General features: G+C 31.8%; 1 protein-coding gene across 1 annotated transcript in view; it reads right to left on the bottom strand.

Moving 5' to 3' along the window:
• Window positions 1-21,152, bottom strand: part of LOC118185271 (DNA-binding protein RFX2-like) — a 178,574-nt gene extending 157,422 nt beyond the window's left edge. Inside the window, exon 1 of the mRNA XM_085825280.1 lies at window positions 20,882-21,152. The gene's annotated coding sequence lies outside the window, so the exon portion shown is untranslated. The remainder of the gene's footprint in view (window positions 1-20,881) is intronic.
• Window positions 21,153-21,549: the final 397 nt, after the last annotated feature.

Here is a 21,549-nt window from a genome sequence, read left to right as displayed (position 1 = left end):
GTCATTATTGACTGTACACTTGTTCACAGCAGGTCTACGGCTTGTCTCTGCTGCTCTGCAAGCTGCGCTACGTTGACGTCACCTCGCTAGGTATTCGCTGAATCAGCTTTTTGCATACATATAAAGTATTAGTTAAAGTTAAAAAAGTATTTTGTTTTGAAAAAGTATTTTCAATATTCCAAGGATATTAAATAACCTCAGCCATTCATTTGTAGTAACATTCTGCCTTAGGATCACCATCTTGGTAGAATCTGGAATTGTTTCACAGATTAAATTTTTGTGCTGATGATTTCAAATTTAAAAAAAGAAAAAAATGAATATTTATACTGATCCATTACAATAGCAATAAATTTAAAATCACAGCTTCATATACACCCCTATTATCAGACCCCCTCCTTTAACATTTTCCCTGTTTGGAACTAACTGAAGCTTCCGAAAAATCTTTCCCATTTTTATATTCTACATACAGATCATCTCAATCAAATTATTAAATTCGATTCTGACATCAAATTTTATCTTACTGTAGTATTCAAAAGTCTTTTTCTCTCGCAGATTTTTGAGAAAGAGAAGAAAGAAAAGCTGGTTTTGCTCTTTTTCCCAATACAAAACCTTTATTTGCCTCATGGTAATTTTAGACAGCACACTGGATTACTATCTCAATAATTTGACATTTAACGACCACTTTGCCTTAGTATATTTCTACTTCAAATCTGGAAATAGCTGAAGCACGCGTTCATTTTCTCTTATCTTATTTGGGGGAGGGCAATGGCAGACTCTAACGGTTTATACGTGTTGGCTACTACTAAGGCCAGAAGCAGTGGTCTCTTTATTATGCAAACACTTAATAGGTGAGCCACTGTCGCAAATTACATCCCTGCCTTGTCCGGGATTCGAACACAGACCCTTCGGTACTGCAGTCAGAGTCACAAATCACTTTCCTGTCTGAGCGGCCTTGGATCAATTTCTTTAAATAATAATGTACAGTCAAACGTCGTTAATCTGCACTCGTCGGGACTTCAATTCCTGATTATCGATTTTTCCGGATTATAGATCATCAGTTTAAATCTGGTAGGATGGCATGCAGAAATTATAAAATTAAAAATATGAAAAGGTAATTTATGAAATAAAGAACAATTATGATCTAAAGGGTATCAAAATTTACAAAAAAAAAAGCTTAATATCTATTTGTTTACTTTATTAAACATTTCTTTCAATGTAAGTTGTTTAAGTTGCTTCGTTTTTTATGTGATAATACTTTCTCTTTAATTCTATAAACAGACATAATTTCTTGTTCAGTTACAAAGTTCTGCTGTTCAAGTCCCGTAATTGCTGTGCCGAGAATACCAACTAACTTGTCAATCGAAATTTTTTAGTTTTCAATAACCTCTGTGTGACTTTCTTCACTATCGGAAGCGAATTGTAATGACAAGGAACTTGATTTAAATCATATCAAAGACGAAGTACATCGAGATGAAATACTACATTTAGTAAGGAATTATAAGCCAAATAAAATAAAAACATCTGTCCTGAAGATAAGGATAGTGCTGACAGATCAATTTCCAATTCACTGCGCGCCGCATCGTTTCCCTCCCCCCGCTGAGCAGCGTGAAATTGATAAACATATTTTGGAAAGATTAGATAATCAAAGGATATGCCTTTATCCATTTTTTGCAGCAATTCCACTTTCTGTTTAACGGACTTCGAAACATACTTTCGTTTTGTAGATCCTTTACATAGTAAATATATACCAGAAATTCTATTTGGCATAATCAAAAGTTCAAGCTTACTTTTATAAAATTGCTCTAAAAGTCTGCAAAAAATAATAAGCCAGATCCAACCCGAAGATTAAGGAACAATGCAATCCGCAACATTAACTGAATTAGATAATTTTAGCTTAGCTTATACCGTCCATTATACATTAAACGCGCTTTCATAAACGTATTATGCGCATGCGCACATGCATATTCGCAGCCGTAAAGGTCTTACGCGCACGCCATACCTGCCAACCTCTAAAGATAAAAATTCAGAAGATTTCTCCAAAATTCAGAACACGAAGAATTAATATCATGCTTTGACAATAATAAAAAATAACAATTTATACAAATAGAAAAAAGAAAATCGTACTTACATTAGTAAATCTCAATTAAGTAGTAACTAAAAAATTTATTAGGAAACATAAAACAAGAACTTAATGTTACACAAAAAAAATATTGCAATGAATTTAGAGTTTTCTTTCTGGCTTTAACCAAAAATTCTTTGGAAAATTTCCTGTCATAACAATTAGTTTCCTCATAACATTTAGCAATTAAAATGTTTTCTAGATGTTGTGTTCGTTGAGTTCGTAAACGTTGTGTTCGATGAGGAATGCAGTAAACAAACACTCTACCAAAATGACATCGGCATCCGAATTCGTAGCCGAATTTGAAAAACAATCATCCACTTTCTTTGACATTGTCGAAGCCAAAGCATTAACTTCATGCTTTTTAGACTTATCATGCTTCACAATGTCACTTCTTCCACCCTGACTTATTATGAAGTCACATACGCACACGTTGCAAAATGCATAGTTATTTCCTTTGAAGGATTCTTTAATTGTTGGAAATTCGGCTTTGTAGGCAGGCCGAAAATATTGAGAATACGGTTTTTTTTAACTCACTTCGTAACAATGATGTATTAAGAAAATTCGTAGCACGTGCAAACAAACAAACAAACAAAAATAGAATGCGACAATCCACACTTGCTGAATCCGAGCTGAGTAATTCCCTTGCTGCTGAAGCGAACGCAAAAAAAAATAATCTGGCGCCCATAAAGAAAAGAGTGGGAGAAACAAGTTCAGCGCATTGGATTAGCTGGTTAAGCGGCGAGTTGGGAGAAACCGCAGGTTACTGGATTTGAAGTAGTCGGTAGTTGGCGGTAAAACACGATGCAACTGGCGAAAATCGCTGAATTGGTGAAAAATTCTAAAATTTCGACAAAAATCACTAAAAACACTTGAAAAAGGAAAAAAATCATAAAAAATGGATTATGATCATAAAATTGTAAAAACAAACACATTTCCGTAAAAATTGGCAGGTATGGCGCACACGTAAACGCTTATGCGCATGCGTCAACGCGACACATGCGCAAAACGTTTGTAGCTTTGAAGTCCGGATTATAGATCATTCCGGATTATGGGTGTCAGAATTAACAACTTTTGACGGTATTGCATTTTACATGTTATCTTCAATAATCTCTCACATCTTTTTTTTTTTTTTTTTTTTTTTTTTTTTTTTTTCATTTAGAATTCCAACATGCTTTGAACAACATAATGACATCTTGAAAAAGCCATGGAATAAACAAATTCTAAGAAACTTTACTGACGAACTCGGGATTCAATTTTTTAAACACTGTTAAATAAATGCCATTAATTGCATATATTGCATTTATTATATATGATTTTGTTTGCAATCTAAGTAGTGTCCGAAGACTTTCGTTACCTTATTTCTCCCCCCTCCTCTAAAAATAAGATGTGCTCGAAAAGATATTTATTGTTTAAAGAATACTAAATAAACAGTTATTTCAAAGAAAACCACTTTAACAATTACAATGTAATACATTTAAAATGTTTGACAACATTTTTGGATATCGTTTTCTGATAACTTTTGTGAGACATTTTATTTGGAAAAGAATTTGATCTGTATGCTATAACAAAATTTTATCACTACCATTATACTTAAGTTTGTAAGGAGATAATAGTAGTATATTCATTATAGGGTATTGGGAACTTATAGTTATGAAATGTACAGGCACGGTAAGATGACTTCCCCGCAAAGCAGTTTTATGGTTGCCATAAAATAAGGCAGGGTTGCCACATTTGGCATGGAATTGTCCATTTGGCGACAGAATTTGTGATAGACCATGGACGGTTGGAGAACTTTCTGGAATGAATTCTTACTGGTTTAGCTCAGAATGTTCTCGAACACAAGCTGAAAGCTATATAAACCCTGCTGGTCTGCAGCCAGTTAGTGTGTGCCTCGTCTAGAGAGCTGATAGTCAGTTATTCAGCGAGAGTCTCAAAGTCTAGCGCCGAGTTGGTCGTCGAGTGCATCGAAGAGTCTCTTAGTATATCATGGTTGGTGCATCATCGAGAGAGCACGTTGAGCTCCGGGAACGACTGAACTGAAGAGTCGGGAGCTGTGCTCTGGGTGTCGTCGAGTGCATCACGAGTTGTAGCGTGGAGAGTCTCGACAGTACATGGAGTTCCTAGAACAACCAAGCAGAGTCAGGAGCTGTACTCTAGTGTTTTACCGTGAAGCTGTCTCCACCATGATAGCCTGATAACTGGAAAGCTGTGTCGCTGATAGTGTCAGCGTGTTTATAGTAGTTCATTGACGACTTTAAAAACGTGTTTTGGAGCTGTCCTGACAATACTGGTCAATAAAGTATGTTTCGATACTTCATCAAGTAGTATTGTCATTATTCACTCCAAATCCATATGAACGTGAAAGGAGAAAATAACATAACATTATTTTAATTGCCAAACTTATGGTATGTAACAATACTTATTACAAAATATTGCTTATCAGCACTGACAAAATAACATTTTAAGTGATTCACTTTCTTACACTGAAAAGCAATGCATATTACTTCCTTATCGCAACTCCTCCCATTTACTCATACTCTCCTCTAAGCAGTGACCAGATCATAGATAAATTGCTAATGTATGTTGCAAGACTGACAGTCATTAACTATGGTTATGAAAAGAACTATAAGCAGGCTACTATTATTGTTACAGTACTTCTATCGTATTTTCTGTCTCTTTTCAAAAAATGTTTGCAATTTTGGATTCATTCTATATTCAGAATGAATGTTGTATTATTCCTGCAAGAAAGAAGTATTTTCCTCACATTTGAATATGCAATAATGCAGAGAAACAATAAAAGCATTTGCAGATGCAACATGAAAAGCAGAGAATGAATATATAGCATGCATACTGACCACTTGGGAAGAAAAAATGCTTTTGACTCTATATTAAAGCCAATGGCAGAAATATGACTGCTGCAAACTGTATGCGAGAAATAAAATATGTATGTTATGCAATGTAAGGCAAGCATGTTTGCTTAACATTTTCTGACGCAGTTCAAATAATGCAAATAATGCAGACAATAACAATTGCTCCCATATTTCTTTATTTGTAAGGGACAGGACGTCATTGCTAACTGAAAATGATACTTTGAAGACATGTTTAACTTTTTTTAAATTATATTCTATGAAATAAATATTAATAATGTTTTACATTTTTTTATCATTAAGAGAGAAAATAATGCATGGTACTCTTCTGTTATCCGAACTAGATTTAGAAATGTATGGATGGATGGTTGGATGTGTTCATGTATGCATGTATATGCATACACACACATATATGCACATACTTACATACATTTCTGAATCCGGTCCCAATAATAGAAGAAAAACTAAACTGCCAATAAAACATAAATGTTAGCACAATCCGACTACCAATCAAGCAGTACGTAAAGTGTCAAGAAATCTACAAACATTTAATACAGAACTTTAAAAATATGGAATTTTGAAATTCATAATTCAATTAATTAAAGCTATGAGCTCATAACTTACATACCTTAACAAGGAGAAAAGCAAATTACATGAACAATGGAACACATATTTTTTGGTAAATACTGATTTTTTTTACTTATGTAACATTAAATATTAGGTAATATTGCATTTTAATGTCAAATAATATTAAATTTTACACAATTCCTTTCAATATACTGAATACATCAGATAGTCATAAAGTAACATGACCAACTAATGACGATCTTGGCAGTAAGGAATGAGTTACATTATTTGTAGTCAAACTTTCAGGTTCTGCCCCCCCCCCCACACACACACACAGTTAAGCTCAGGGTGACATCACGGAGGTTCTATTCTAACCTCTCTGAGTGACATGCGCAATACACACAAAAAAAAGGGCAGAATACGCATCAAAGGGCAGCCATTCATTAGTGTGAATGGCTCATTATTGTGATACGTATTCTGTTTATCTGAGTTAATGCAAACATTAGGCACAGAAAACATAGTTCCACAGTGTAGAAAAAAAAACAGTTTTCTGTCAATTGAAAAATCAGCTTCAGATATGGAGAGCTAGTTTACACCTGGAACCTGCTTTGTTAGTTTAGATAAATCCCAGTGTGAATACAGTTAACATAACCCTATGTAAAAATTTCCAATATAAACACTAATATTTGAAGATGCACGATAGTCTGTAAAATGGAAAATAGCATGATATTCAAACATTATCTATAGAATGATAAACAGAGAGATCAGACTAAATAATGAGAAGCAAAATAGCCAGTATTCCTGACATTATGGCACACACATACAGTTTAAGTGATATAACAAAAACACAGTTATAGCTGACTGTTATGTCGCCTTTCTTCTTCCCATAGAGGTAGGAATAAAAGGAAATACTCTCCCCCCAAGGCTGATGCAGTGCCACCAGCCTTTCGTAGCCAAAGGAGATGTGGTACTTTTGTTTACATCCACAGCATGCTAACTTAACAGTGGTTTGATAGTACTTCGACATGACAATTCTGCATAAAAGAAACTGGATGGATAATAGCTTATATAGTTTAGTGGTATTTAGGCACAAATCACCTTGTTTATCTTTTGATAACTAGCAACAGGGATTTTGATTATGAAGTTGTTTTATAAAATTCTAAGCTACTGGACTACAAAAATACAGATTTTAGAAAACTGTTTATGTGTAAAGAATGATAAATACCTTAAGGTATCTTTAAAAAGTCAAAATATTGCAAAATTTTAACACAGTTTAAAGCTCAATACAGTGGCGAAGCAAGCATAACTGGTGCCCGGGGCAAAATACCTTTTTGGCACCCCCCCAAAAAAAACTTTCAGTAATATAATGTATAGAATATATTCGTAATAAGAAAATAATGCAAATAAAAATAAAATGCTGAATCTGCCATAAAATACTCAAAAATATATTAAGAATAGTCACTACCTAACTACACTAGCCTTGGATTCGGAAATGCATCTGTGTCGGCGGAATAATCAGACTTACAATGATGTAGAATTAGTTAAAAACGTGTTAGTATTTATTTTACATATTTATATAAGTGTTTTTAAAAAGTACCATTTTTAAACAATTAAAAGTTTAATATACATTATAGATAAATAGATACGTGGCAACTTGCCTACTATAACTCAACTCTGCCAGTCTGGTAACCCATAGCAACCAAAAACAAAATAATATTTAATTCTATTCAATTGTTATAATTATTTAACGATCTGTCTCAAATTGTACTACCATAATTGGTGACCCGTATTTATTACGAATAGCAACCTCAATGTTGCACGAATATGGAGTTTATACGTCAAAATTCTGAGTACCAGTAAGTTATCCAGTGTGATGAGATGCAAGTAAGACATTTCACCTGTGATTTTAAGCATTGTGTGATTTTAAGCATATATATCATATGCATTTGGTAAATTTACGTATTAAAGGCATTGTTGTATATAATATAAATATTTGTTGTTATTTTATGAAATAGAGTGTCTGGAGCCCATTCAAATACCCTGTAGAATTTTAACAAATTATTTTATAGGATACAAATATGCACATGCTTTTTATGAAATATGTAAACCTCATGCAAATATAATTCTGTTTTATTAAAATTAAGGATTATGAAATTTATTTTAATACAAATATATTACTCTACATAAAGAAATCCGCAGCCATCATTATTCCCATTATTTTTCTATTATTATCATCGAAAAAAATTATAACAGTCTTTATCTTATAATAAGCTAATTAGATTAGTTTTAAAATATGACCTGTGAAACTTTTTATCCTCGTTCCTTCAGTTTTTCTTATGACGGTTATGTACTTTCTTTAACTTGATATAAGATGCATTTATTTTAAATACTCTTCTAAAAAGTTTTATAAAAAAATAAGAAAATAATGTTAGCGCAAAATATTTAGTTGAAAAGTTATGTAAAACTGGGTTCAGTACCCAAAAAATTTATAAAAAATGAAAACAAATTTTATATTAGGTCCAAAAGGACAATTTGTTTCATTTACAGACACATACATGTTTCAAGAGCATTTGGGTTAACGTCACTTTGGGCTATATTTAGAAACAGCATATTATCAGAATTTTTTATACACAGGCTCGCAGGCTGTAGACAAAAATGTTTTATTCCAGACAGTGTTGCCATTGTTCGCTTTGAAACTGTTGAGTTTCCTAATCAAAAATTTGTCAAAGTTTTACAAAATATGAAAGAGATAATTAAACAAATTCAAACTTAAAAATTCCAGTTTCCAATGTGCATATTCGAGTGGAGGATGAGGTTATTCTTAATTTGATGGCTCTAGGTACTGTATTTTTAATAATGCAAGACAATTCATGAAGATTCTTAATTATTTAATTTCTTTAAATATAATACAAAACGATAATATTTGGTGGAAACAATTTAAAAGTTGATTCGCCGTTTATAGAATACGCTATAAAATGCCGTTTTGAGACTAGTAGCCCATCTATCTAGCGCGCCTTTAGGGTTTTCTATATATATATATATGTATAATTATAAAATCCGTTCTTAAATTTTGTATATATTATGCACATATTTATTATAAAATTGAAGCATTTTGCAGAAGATTTTCCTACAAAATTGTACTCACAGAAATGCGTTCTTACATTCGGTTGAACGTCTTTCTCTTACGATACTGAGAAAAGTTTAGCCTCTATTTCTAAAAACAGATCAAGTATTTTCAAATAGGGTGCATGTGGAAAAGAAGCGGTAATGTAAAATGACTAGAAGAAAGAATAGGACATGCGTTGAAAATTATGGGAGGGACAATAAGAATGAAAGGCAATTTGCATTGTCAATCTACGTATTATATATGGCACCTTTGATGAAAAAGACTTCTTTTCCGCTATCCAGGAGAGTCAGTACGCCCTAAACATATATAACTAATATATGTTCATATAACTTGGCTCAGATTGTAAAATTTAGAACGATGCGAAAGAAAATTCAAAAGTGCAGTTTACATTAAATTTTTTCCAAATTGATATTACTGGCTAATTGCATTAAAATTAGCTAACTACAGAGCACAAAAAACATAGTAAGGCTAGAATTCTCTTATTGCGGGTGTCGAGTTTAGTACTGTATGCGAATAAAATTTTTGAATTGGTTTCGTCTAGTTGAACCTTGCTGATAGCCAAATGACACTTGCTGATAGTTTAATTTAGTTTCGAACATAGGTTAAGGGGATGACTGCATCAGAAATGTTTTGTGAAAAATCAGTTTGCCTTAGAAAGCCCTTCACTATGGCAGCCCTGGTATGTTTGCAATAAGTAGCTCTCCTATGTTCTGCAATATCCAAATAGAATAAACTATTCTTTATTGAAAATGAATAAATTACGTGTTTTGTTTTGTAAAAAAAAAAAAAGTATCTTGTTGAATTTTAGTTTTTTAGAGGAAAGAAGGAAAAAAATATTATATATTTATTTCTAACTGAGCCAGCCAGCCATGTGAACAAAACTTAATTTTGCTTCTTTTAGTTGAAGTAGAAATATACTGTGCATTTTGGTGAATAAAAAGGGTTTTACACTTCAGTTTCGCCATAGAATGTCAGTTTTGTATTTTGTTTTACGGAAATTAAAATCTTTAATTTTTTGTTGCAAACCCTATATGGGGAAAACATTCTCTGTATAAAAAAATAGCATCACATATGTACGTAATAATAAATAAATATGAGCCTATAGGTAGCAAACCTGTTGCCAAGACTTCCTTAAATATTTAGATAGATTGTGATCATATTATCCTGGGTATTCGTTGAAATTAGTTGAATTTCTGTTACAAAGCTTACTTCTACTTCAGTGCATGTTTTATATAATTTCTAATATTCGCACGTACTTTGAGCATGTATATTCTTGAACACATAAATATTCTTGAGAAAAACCTAACTGAAAGAAGATGAATCTAATCATGATCACTTCTACACAATTTTATTTTAAAATTCGTTATCATTTGCATCTTTTGAGGGCAAACATAATTGTTTTCTTTTCATATTTCAAAACTTTCACCATTTATACCCTTTAAAAGTAACTGCATATTATACTGAAAAATGAAATTTAAGAATGTATAGAATCCTGGGAAATCTTAATTCATTAAATCAAAAACCAAAATATAAATATAAATATTTATAAAACTTTATGTTTCTGCATTAGGTAACTACACTGAAAGTAATACTGATACAAAATGTTTAGTAAAACTGTGCATTGCCTCTATTTAACTATAATATTTTGAAAAAAATATTTTCAATTTTCCCACTGCACATACAAAACTTATATTCAATAAAGCCCATCAAGAGCATTGGCCCATCAGTGAACGAATTATAAAGTCTCTGAACACTGATAATTCGGCTGAGAATTCGAGTTTCGGCGAACGAGCTCACTGCATAGGCGTTTTCTTTTTTTTTTCCACGTGCAACATGTATATGAGACAGTTTCCCTCAGAAATTCCTCAACGAAGACATCCCTACCCTTAGGCAGGTAACCTTTGAGTGCTTTCCCATAGTCAAATTAAATAAAATTTAAAAAATAAGTAAGCATTATGAGCATTAGACTAATGTCTCTATTTAATTCTTTATAGAAAGAGAAAGAATTAAAGCTATAAAGATTAATAAAACCATAAGAATCAATCTGTCAAAATCCAATTTGCATTAATGCTCTTATAATTTTTCAATGCAGGAATTTCTAAGAGCACCTGTTTATTTGCTCTTAGTCCCCCTCCCAAAAAGAAAATAAGTAGCAGAATAGTAAAATATACTGATATTTTCTTAGAGTTTAAAGAAAACAATATCATTATGGCACAATTAATAAACTCGCGGCTTTTCTTACTCATGGCTGTACACAAAAGCGGAAAATTGCAAGTCCCGAAGGGCAAAGTTCTGGATTAGCAAATAAACATGTCTTTTACTATTGTTTAGTTAATTAGTTCTGTCATTATATCAAGTAAATTGTGAAATATTATTTATATCCGTAGCTTCAAATCAACTCTGCATCAAAAATACCCGAAATTGCAAATAAAATAAGAAATTTTCCAAGTTAACAAGATATTTTACTTTATTAAAAAAAGTAAACTATAAAATCAACAACTAAAGTGAAGGGCATTAGAAACATAAAAATATTTTGATATTACTGCTGTATGCACATTGATTTCCCTAAAATTTAAATATATATATATATATATATATAAACACGCACGCACACATGTATACATACATAAAAATGGAGGTTTATGAATGGAAAAAAAATTAAAACATTTACATTTTTTTCTTTTAAAGTCTTGATTTTTAATTTCCCTCAAAATTTTCATTTGATAACAAAATCCATAGCATAAAGCAAACAGTTACTGTTACAAGGTCAGATCGCTTTCGAAGCATTCTACTTCTTGAAAAGTCCTGAAGGGCAAAGTTCTGACAGTGATTGATACTCTTAGAGCGGACACTAATGAGTTCATCTGGATGATTCTCTGCAGGTGTAAGGGGTTAAAGAAAAACTGCTTAACACTTTCGGTGGATACAGCGACAGAAAGCTTCCATGCTTTTAGCTGCTGGCGCTTTACAAAACAATACCTTATCTCTTTCAAAACGCTCAGAGGGTTAAATACACAGTTTGTAAAAACTACTTTATGCCATATACATGCACTTACTTTTATCAATCTAACTACTGTCTGCCTATGGTCAGAACAGCATTCACGAGTTTGTCTGCAGCTGTCCGTTGCCATAAAAATGAGCCCTGACTTTTCGTAGGGGTGTCTTTACTTCTCAGTTTGCCACCTTGGCGATTTAATGATGATTTGGCGATATTCACATTTTGTTTTAGTTTCAAGTAAAATGCTCGTTGACCCTTTGCGTCGACCCTGACAGCCAATTTCCGAAAATGAAAATTCGATGGCGTAGATAAAGCTTTTGCAGTCAAGAAACGGTTTTTGATTTTGCCGTATGAGGTACAAGCCGCTGAATTTGCCATCCCTCTAGATGTACAATTGGTAAAAATATATCAAAATAACTTGTAGGGAAATAAATTTTAAAATCCGCGCTTATTTTTGAAGAAATATTTTTATTTTTATTAAAAAAACATGCTATTATTTTGCTTCTTTTTGTTTATTTGTTTTGCTTGCTAAATCATAGATGACATCTTAGAAATCTGCATGATTGCCCTATTCTCTGTAATATAGTATAGACGCACTCCATAAATGTAAAATAAATTAAATTTTTATAGTTCTCCCCTCTAGCTAATCTACTGTGAACATTCAAAGCAATTTCTTCAGTCTTTAAATGACGTTCTGCTATGCTTTTTTCAAAATTTTCTGTTAATTTATCGCTTGTGCTTTAATAATGACTAAAAATTTCATCATTAAATGTATATGAAATCATCTGAAAGTATGTATTTACATACCCATGCCCTGAATAAGTATTTTTTGCGGACATTTCTTCTTTTCCCATACCTTCAAACTAAACCAAAAGCTGGTCAATTTAATAGCGAAAGGAAGCGAAGGTAAATTAAAATCAAAACTGTTTTTGCCTTAATTACCAGTGGTTTGGATTGGTTTATATGATTACGGAAATCCTCCAGGGTTAAATGCCTTAGAAGAGAAAACTCTTTTCCTTTCAGCCAACAGTCGCCAAAAATAAAATAACAATAAAGCAACCCTTGGTTCGTACCTATTTGAAATATACTAGCCCTGTTGCTATAGCGACCGCCAGACACTGTGGTGGGAGCTGTTTTTGCCATAGACAGACAGTAGATGCTACTCCACACATGAAACAAACTCAACTAAAAACTTAATTGTACGTAAAAAATATGTGTACTACAGTCATAGAACAACACATCAGAGATGTGACAAAGTCAGGTAGTCTATATTTTAGGTTACCCCTTGGATTATTGCCAAATTGTTTCATTTATGGTGACCTGAGTATTTTATAGCAAATGTTTTGGAAAACCAATTATGACATGAATGATAGTAATGGGTGACTGCGGTGATTTTGATTGTTGGGAAAATATTTCTCAAGGCTTATTTCTGTGTTGGATGTTGGTTAGAAAGTACATTGGTTATTTTGTACTGTACAACATAAAATGACTGCCAGTGGTAAGATTGAAGTTTCTGAAAGATTTGCAAAGAATGGGAAAGAAAACATTGATTGACTGGTGTGTAAATGAAGATTTAAATGGCTTCAATCACCTTTCAGTAAATTACCCAGTGACATTTAAAGATTCAGAAACCAGAGCTCATATCAACACTATGGGAGGTATATGGGATGTAATAAAATGGGATTTCTGAAAGAAATGCCCCACCATCAGTCCGGCAGTACGCAAGATATTTTTGATTTTTACTTTTGTGAATTTATGTGATGACGGCAGTACAAAGATTCCACTTTTCAACAGTTTCAACACTTTTCAACTTAATTTTCAACAGTTTTAAGGAATTCTATGTGCTACATATCGAAGACAAGTTTCTAAATAAGGTAAGTCAATATTTCCTTTTTGTACTGAACAGATTAGACAACATGTATTTCCATTTTTATGTTATTTCCTTGTTTTATTTTGATTTAAAATGCAGTTTATTGAGATTATAATTTTTTTATGTTTTAATTATGTTTTATTGCATTGTGTGTTAAATGCTATTTTAATTCGGAGGGCACTGCACGTAAACAGGCATAGTGCCAAAAAATTGCCAAAGAATACCCTGAAATATATTTTTCCCACAAAGCCATATAAATATTTAGAAACAAGAGGGCTGTGCACAAGAGAGTGGTCAAGTAGAGAACAGAACTTTTACATAATGTATATATGTACACAGTGATAATTTAACTTTTTTTAAATTACTTTGGTATATATATGTGTGTGTGTGTCTGAATGTCTCAATCTTCCTTCATCTTCATCATCAGACAAAAAGCTGTAAAGATTTAAAAAGCTAAAGCTCTGAAGGGTGAAATCGCCCACTGGTGGGTGGTAGGGACTATATTTACTATCCCTGCTCCACAGGAAGTTCAAAAAATAATTTTCCAAATAAAAAAAATTCAGGCTTTTTTAATATTTTATTGAATTTTAGAGTTTTTTCAAAACATTTTGTTAGCTGTTGTACAACCAGGGCTGGGGAATTGGAGTCATGGAGTCAGAATCGGAGTTAGGCAGATTTTTTGGGTAAAAGGAGTCGGAACTGGTGTCGTTAAATATACATCGACTCTGACTCCAGTTTTTGTTGGAGAGTTTGAATTTGAAATGAAATTAAAGTGAATTGAAAAAAAAAAATTAATCACAAACTGAGTTATTATTTTTATTTATGGATTATATACATTAATAAATACTTATTTTCTCTTTTATTGACCTATTAATAGATAAATATAAGGGAGGATGGATGTGTGATATTTGCCATTATTGATTAAACTGATTCACTTAGTTACTTCATTTAGTAACAAATCTCATTGGTAAATTTAGATAAGCAGCAATAGCTCCCAAAATTTATACTATTCTTAGGAAGTGAGCAGGAAAAAGAGCAATTACTGATCAAGCAACACAATGGGGAAGTATATATTTAATGATACAGAGGTTAAGAGCTATTTTAAAAGATGTAGATAATCCTAACGTTCACTAACAGAACGACTGTGGAATGATTTTGCAGAATTGGTAACTCTTCTTTCTACACCGTATATAGCCACAAAAAAAAGGTACAATTTGAAGCATTAACAGGAGGAGAGAATGGAAGGATGTCATGTTTGCTCTTTCTGAAGTGAAGGGTTCATTGCAGAAGGAATCATTTCTTCAATGAAAAAAGAGAAACTAGATTGCTAGACAATGAGATCTTGCTGTGTTAAATATATGCAGATTCAAAACAATGAATTTTATTGGATGACGAACAAATTAAAAGGCAAAGAAAGCCAACTATGAACTTTCATTAAGAATGAAATTATTCTCGGAACAACTGCAGTATTCAAATGAGGACAGTCAAACTGGAGACATTGCAACTGAGTTTCTATCATCCTCTTCCAGTGATGAATTAGATTTTGAGAAATATTTGGATAATATTGAAAAGGGTAGGAAAAGTGAATGAGTGTGTGTGTATTTAATTCTGGCAAAGCACGCTAGGGCTATCTGCCTAAGGAAAGGGATGCCTTCGTGGAGGACTTTCTCAGGGAAACTGAAAAAGTGAATGAGAATAAAGAACCAAAAGCCTTATATATATATTATAAGAGATATGAAAGAGAAAAAATACAAACATGATTTCTACATTGCCTTTGAAGAAATAGAGAAATACCACTGCTCTTATGAGTCACCTCTTATAAAAATCTATCCTAATTAAGTTAAAATGAGTAGCCCTAACAGTAACAACTCTTCCTCCTACTCAAATCAGTGTGGGAAGACTCTTCTCAGCTCTGAAATTTATCAAATCGGATCTCTGGTCTTCTAACAAAGAAGATCTTGCCGAAGCTATACTGTTCCTTAGAAAATACTTATGCCAGTTTTTCCATTTCAAAATAAATGCTAATTAATATAAACAATTTGCTATGCCATCATTTTTTCCCTGTAGCATCTATTACTTCTTTTATATTAATATACATATGTATATGTTTATTAATATATGAGGGAGTGGAAGTCAAGAGTCGGAGTTGAAGTGGGTGTCAGAATTGGTCATTTTCCCTACCGACTCCACAGCTATTAATGATACATTTTCAGATTTAAAGACTTAATTCTTCATTATTAACAGCCTCAGGATTTTAAGTTATAACAATATCAAATTTCTAACTCAAACAGAAACTTAAATTCAGAAGTCAAACAACAATAATCAGCTTTATATTTACAAAATTTTCACAGGACTAGTTTCGATAGTTTTATCAAACCACCATCCTCAGCTGCAAAACCTCAAAATTTTTGACTCAGCATCCTCGCATTTCAATTGCGGTTTTGCAGCTGAGGATGGTGGTTTGGTAAAACCATCGAAACTAGTCCTGTGAAAATTTTGTAAATATAACGCTGATTATTGTTGTTTGACTTCTGAATTAGTATTTATTTGGCGTGTTATTGTGTCTTAATTATAGAAACTTAAATGTTTAATGTAAGTATACACTATGGGATAGAACTTTAATAAAAAGATGACATATGCTACACTGATTAAAAGAAATCACTTTCTTGTATTCAAAATGATATTCTTTCTTTACTTTTCCCCCATCACTCCATAGGCAAAAAGAGCATAAAATAATATGGTATTATTCTGTTTTGAGGACCGTAAAAAAAATGCAGCGAAAATATATGCGCAAAAGCGCCAAATCTTGCGTACGCACTGATTTCAGATTGATAAGTTTATATAGTTCTATATTTTTAAGACGCCATTGAAATACTAGTTTAATTTTTAAATCCTTTTTTGATATCCTATGGATTTAACAATTTGGGAATTGCCCATGATGAAAAGTCTGCAATAGAATTTTGGGTAAAGTGCAGAATTACCCACTGTTTGACGCGTTTTTAAGAATTGCATATACTCGGTATCCAGGTACACAGCGACCTATTTTCACTTTAAAAAAAATCCCAGAATTGCACAAAAATGGCACTGCGTGCACGCTTGACTTTATCTATTTACACATCGACCCATTTTCACTTAAAAACTAAAAGAAAATTGACAAAAATTCAATTTTTTTTTACCCTTGTATAAATGGCAAACAAATAAGTGGGCGATTCTGCACTTTACTGAGAATTTTTTGAAAGACAAAGCATCATTCATTATACAGTCAAAAGTCGTTAATCCGGACTCGTCGGGACTTCGGCGATTCCGGATTATCGATTTTTCCGGATTATAGATCATCAGTTTAAATCTGGTAAGATGGCATGCAGAAATTACAAAATTAAAAATATGAAACCGTAGTTTATGAAATAAAGAACAATTATGATCTAAAGGGTATCAAAATTTACAAAAAGAAAAAGCTTAATATTTATTTGTTTACTTTATTAAACATTTCCTTCAATGTAAGTTGCTTCGTTTCATGTGATAATATTTTCTCTTTAATTCTATTAAACAGACATAATTTCTTGTTTAGTTACAAAGTTCCGCTGTTCAAGTCCTATAATTGCTGTGTTGAGAATACCGACTAATTTGTCAATCGAAATGTTTTCGTTTTCAATAACCTCTGGGTCACTTTCTTCACTATTGGAAGCGAATTATAATAAAGAGGAACTTGATTTAAATCATATCAAAGACGGAGTATATCGAGATGAAATACTACACTTAGTACGGAATTATAAACCAAATAAAATAAAAAACATCTGCTCTGAAGATAAGGATAGTGCTGACAGATCAACTTCCAATCCGCAGCGTGGAATTGATAAACAGATTTCGGATTTCAAAACATACTTTCGCTTTGTAGATACAAATTACATATTAGTAAATATATATTGGAAATTCTATTTGACATAATCTTTCTAATCTATCATAATCTAATAATGACGTTTCTGCCCCCCCCCCCCTCTGCCGCAGAGCAGCGTGAAATTGATAAACAGATTTCGGATTTCAAAACATACTTTCGCTTTGTAGTAAATATATATCGGAAATTCTATTTGACATAATCAAAAGTTCAAGCTTACTTTTCTAAAATTGCTCTAACAGTCTGCAAAAAATAATAAGCCGGATCCAATTCGAAGATTAAGGAACAACGCAATCTGTAACATTAACTGAATTAGATAACTTTAGCTTAGCGTATAACTCCGTTACACATTAAACTCGCATGCGCACAAACATATTCGCAGCTGTAAGGGTCTTATGCGCTCTCGTAAACGCCTGTGCGCATGCGTGAACGCGACGCATGCGCAGAAAGTTTGTAGCTTTGAGGTCCGGATTATGGGTGTCCGAATTAACGACTTTTGACTGTAGAAAATTATGTTTGAACAACCAATGAGATGAAATTATGCTTTAGTGATAACTCGGTAGCAAAATAGCGATGCAGACATCCATTCCGATATGTTTAGCAATTTTTATATAAATTATAATAATGACCTGAAATAGTTATTTACTCTTATGCTTCCATTCAGTCATGTTTAGCCTTTTTTATATAAATTATAATAATAAAAAAGTATTACATGAAAATAACCTTTCATCTAAATTAAAACATCAATCTTAGATAGATATTTACTATTATAACTTCCTTCTTGCATTAGGGTTGCCGCAACTATTTTTGGCAGCACTAGCATCAACAATAGTTTGGCGATTTTTGACGGCCCTCAAAACCAAATAGTACCAATAATATATATAGATATATAAGTGTGTGTGTGTAATAAAAACATAACACACTGAGACATAGAAATACTGATGGCATACATACTTGATACTTAGAATTCATAATGATTAAGAAACTTGGCAGTCGAGGCAGTTTTAATTTCATTTTTATTTAAATTTACATTTATAGCCACAGTTCACTTGACACTCTAATCGTGCCTATTTTCAGAACATATACAGTTTTTAATACTATTGTGATAGGAAGACAACACAGCAAAATGAAATGGCAGCCAAGCAGCAACAGAGATGCAAGCGAAGTAAGCATTTATTTAATATGGCAGCTCACCAAAGAGGAAGGTTTTGATTTACATTAGAATGGTTTCAGTTCTTAGAGTTAAGTTTCAGAAAAACTACATCATCAGCATTATCCAAGCTTTGTATCATAGATTAATCTAAAACTGACGCAATCCAGAAATGTTATTATTTTCAGATAAAGAAGAAATAACCAAATTAAAAATGAGGAATTAAGATGCTATTATTATATTAAATTATAAAGCTGATTTACATATTTTTTATCTTACACACACGCACATATATATATATATATATATATATATATATATATATATATACCGTATTTGACGGCATATAAGACGCACTTTTTTTCCTAAATTTGGTCTCAAAAAAAGTTATCTGCATCTTATACGTGAAAGACACAGGTTAACTTTCAATACTGAATGCTATTTTTAGCCCGGATAAAGATCTAGACATACATAACTTTTTCTACATCTACATGCGTGTGGCCTTCTAAATAAGGGTGCGTCTTATATGCCAGTGCCTCTTATATGCCATCAAATACGGTATATTATTTTTGTAATTTTTCTTTCAACATTTACAGAATTCTAATTCTACATACATTTATAGAATTTTTCAAAATTTATTTATTTGAATTGTAATTTTTGGTCTTTGTGAAAAATTACTTTTAAATTTCGAAGTACCAGATAATAAAAATAATCAAGATGTTCTGACTTATTGTGATGGTTTTAAGTGATACACAATAGAAATTAGAGTATTCATAAAAACGTTCCCTCACTAAGATAATGCAATTTTCCCAATAAAGTTGTAAACTAAAAAATGTGGGTATTTCTTTATCAAAACTGAATAAGCTTTAAGAAACATTTTATATTTACATTGTACAAATTCCAGGATTATGTTTGTTCATTTTAGTAGCAAAGCATAGTGGCCACTTTAATAAAGAAAAACCAAAAAGTAAATTAAGACAGTCATGAACAATCAAATGTTCATTTCAAATCATTTAATCAATTATTTGTAAAAATACTTCATATTTTTTTTAAATATTAATTCAGATCTATTAAATGTACAATTAAATTATAATACTCTTAAGCCACCTAAAATATGCAGATAGTGGGGTATAATTTGCAGATCTATAGCTAGATATTGCAGATATATCTTTTGGTTCAAAGAATTCTTTAAAATATGAGACTTTATAATGAAAAAGGAAGATTGATATTTTAAGATTAGTACAACAGAGGTAATCCATTAATTTTCAACACTAAGATTTATAATCAACTATAATAATTTTAATTTAGAAAAGGAAGTAACCTTGTTCTGCTATCGGTTTGAATAAAACTTTGTCGATTTCAAGGATGATCAAATCAGATCTACTGAAGAACAGGGAAGAAAAAAGAAATTCTTCAGAAGGAAGGCGGGAAAGAAGAAAAGGAAAAAAAAAAAAAAAAAATTTGAAAAAGAGATTTTTTGAAAAGGATTTATTTTTGAAATTACACACAATAAAAATTTCACATATTTAATAAAAGGACCATAGACATTTTTAAGGAAGCGAAGCTTATTATCACATCATAAAATGTTTCAATTTAATTACGTATTAAACTTAAATTATGAACACCATATTTCTTGACAAACTAGCATATTTCAGTTTGAATAGAGTAATATTTGCTATAATTTGATTTCATTACGATTATGATCATTTACTTAAGCACTTTTCCTTATATAACACAGCTTAACTAGTATAAATACTATAAGTATTTTTATTTTATATAACTCCGAGCTGTAAAATTTCTATCTTAATATTATGTTAAATTTATATTTCCACTTTTGCAAGTTCAATCTTGCACATCAGTTACATGAAGTGAGAATGAGAATAAAAGCGCTGACACAGTTATGGGATATTTTAAAAAAATAACACTCAACCTTACTTTTTTTCGTTAGGCTCAATAAGTAAAATATATTTTACTGCAGTTTATACATGGATTGAATGGCGATATCTGACACTTTCGTAACAAAGCAAATAAACCTGTTATTTCAAATGTTTTGATTTAAAATAAAATCTCATGTTTATTTTATTTTGAAATACCTTAATTAACACATGACAATTTTCAAAATATTTTCATAATTATGAATGAATTTCCAATAAGAAAATTTTTGTGATCAATACCGTACATCTGAAATCTTAAATTGATCAGTTTCTACTAAAAGTAAAAATGGTATACTCTGATTAAACAAAGAACATCCTAAAATCAGCAAATCAGTATACAAATTTTATATTCACCTCGATGTCAACAAGCGCAGGTCGTCGCCTAGAAACCAGAAAATGGCGTTTACTTCATTATCCAAGGGCAACGGTTGCTAACCAGATTGCACCAAAACATATGTAATCTTCCTCGGTAAATGCCGGAACAATTAAAATGTAAATAAACAATATATAAAATTAAATAAACAGTTTATTTATTTAATTATACCTTTATTTCATGCTATTTAGCACGTTCCCCTTAACAAACGTCATAAAATAGAAGAACTAAACTTCCTCGCGTAATCGTACACTCTACAAAGTAAGTGATTAACCATAACAAAATTGCCATCTGTTGTTCATTACCTGGTCTTAGCTTTCAGCTGTTTACAAGGGCACTCAGAAAATTTTTTTTAAAAATCTCAAAGAGATTTGGGCGTTTTAAAATCGCCCAAAAACATTTTTTAAGGATTTTTACGCTCTTGCTGAGCTATCAGTCGACTAGTCTGCTTTGCATTCATTTCTGCTAGCTTCGTCACTGAACACCATTTCTTCTTTCTTACGCTATATACAACGCTACAGAAAAATTACAAAAATTTTAAAAGCACCATATGCTTAGAATTCCCGATGCACTGTTTAGTGTTGTTGCATTTTTTTCGTAAGTCATGATATCAATGTTCGGTTTTCTTAGTCAGTACACTTGCAAAAGA

The sequence above is a fragment of the Stegodyphus dumicola genome, chromosome 10 (genome assembly GCF_044657685.1).
Source record: "Stegodyphus dumicola isolate Sdum_Otavi_A_Nest chromosome 10, ASM4465768v1".
Classification (NCBI taxonomy): Eukaryota; Metazoa; Arthropoda; class Arachnida; order Araneae; family Eresidae; genus Stegodyphus; species Stegodyphus dumicola.
This window is presented reverse-complemented; position numbering and strand designations above follow the sequence as displayed.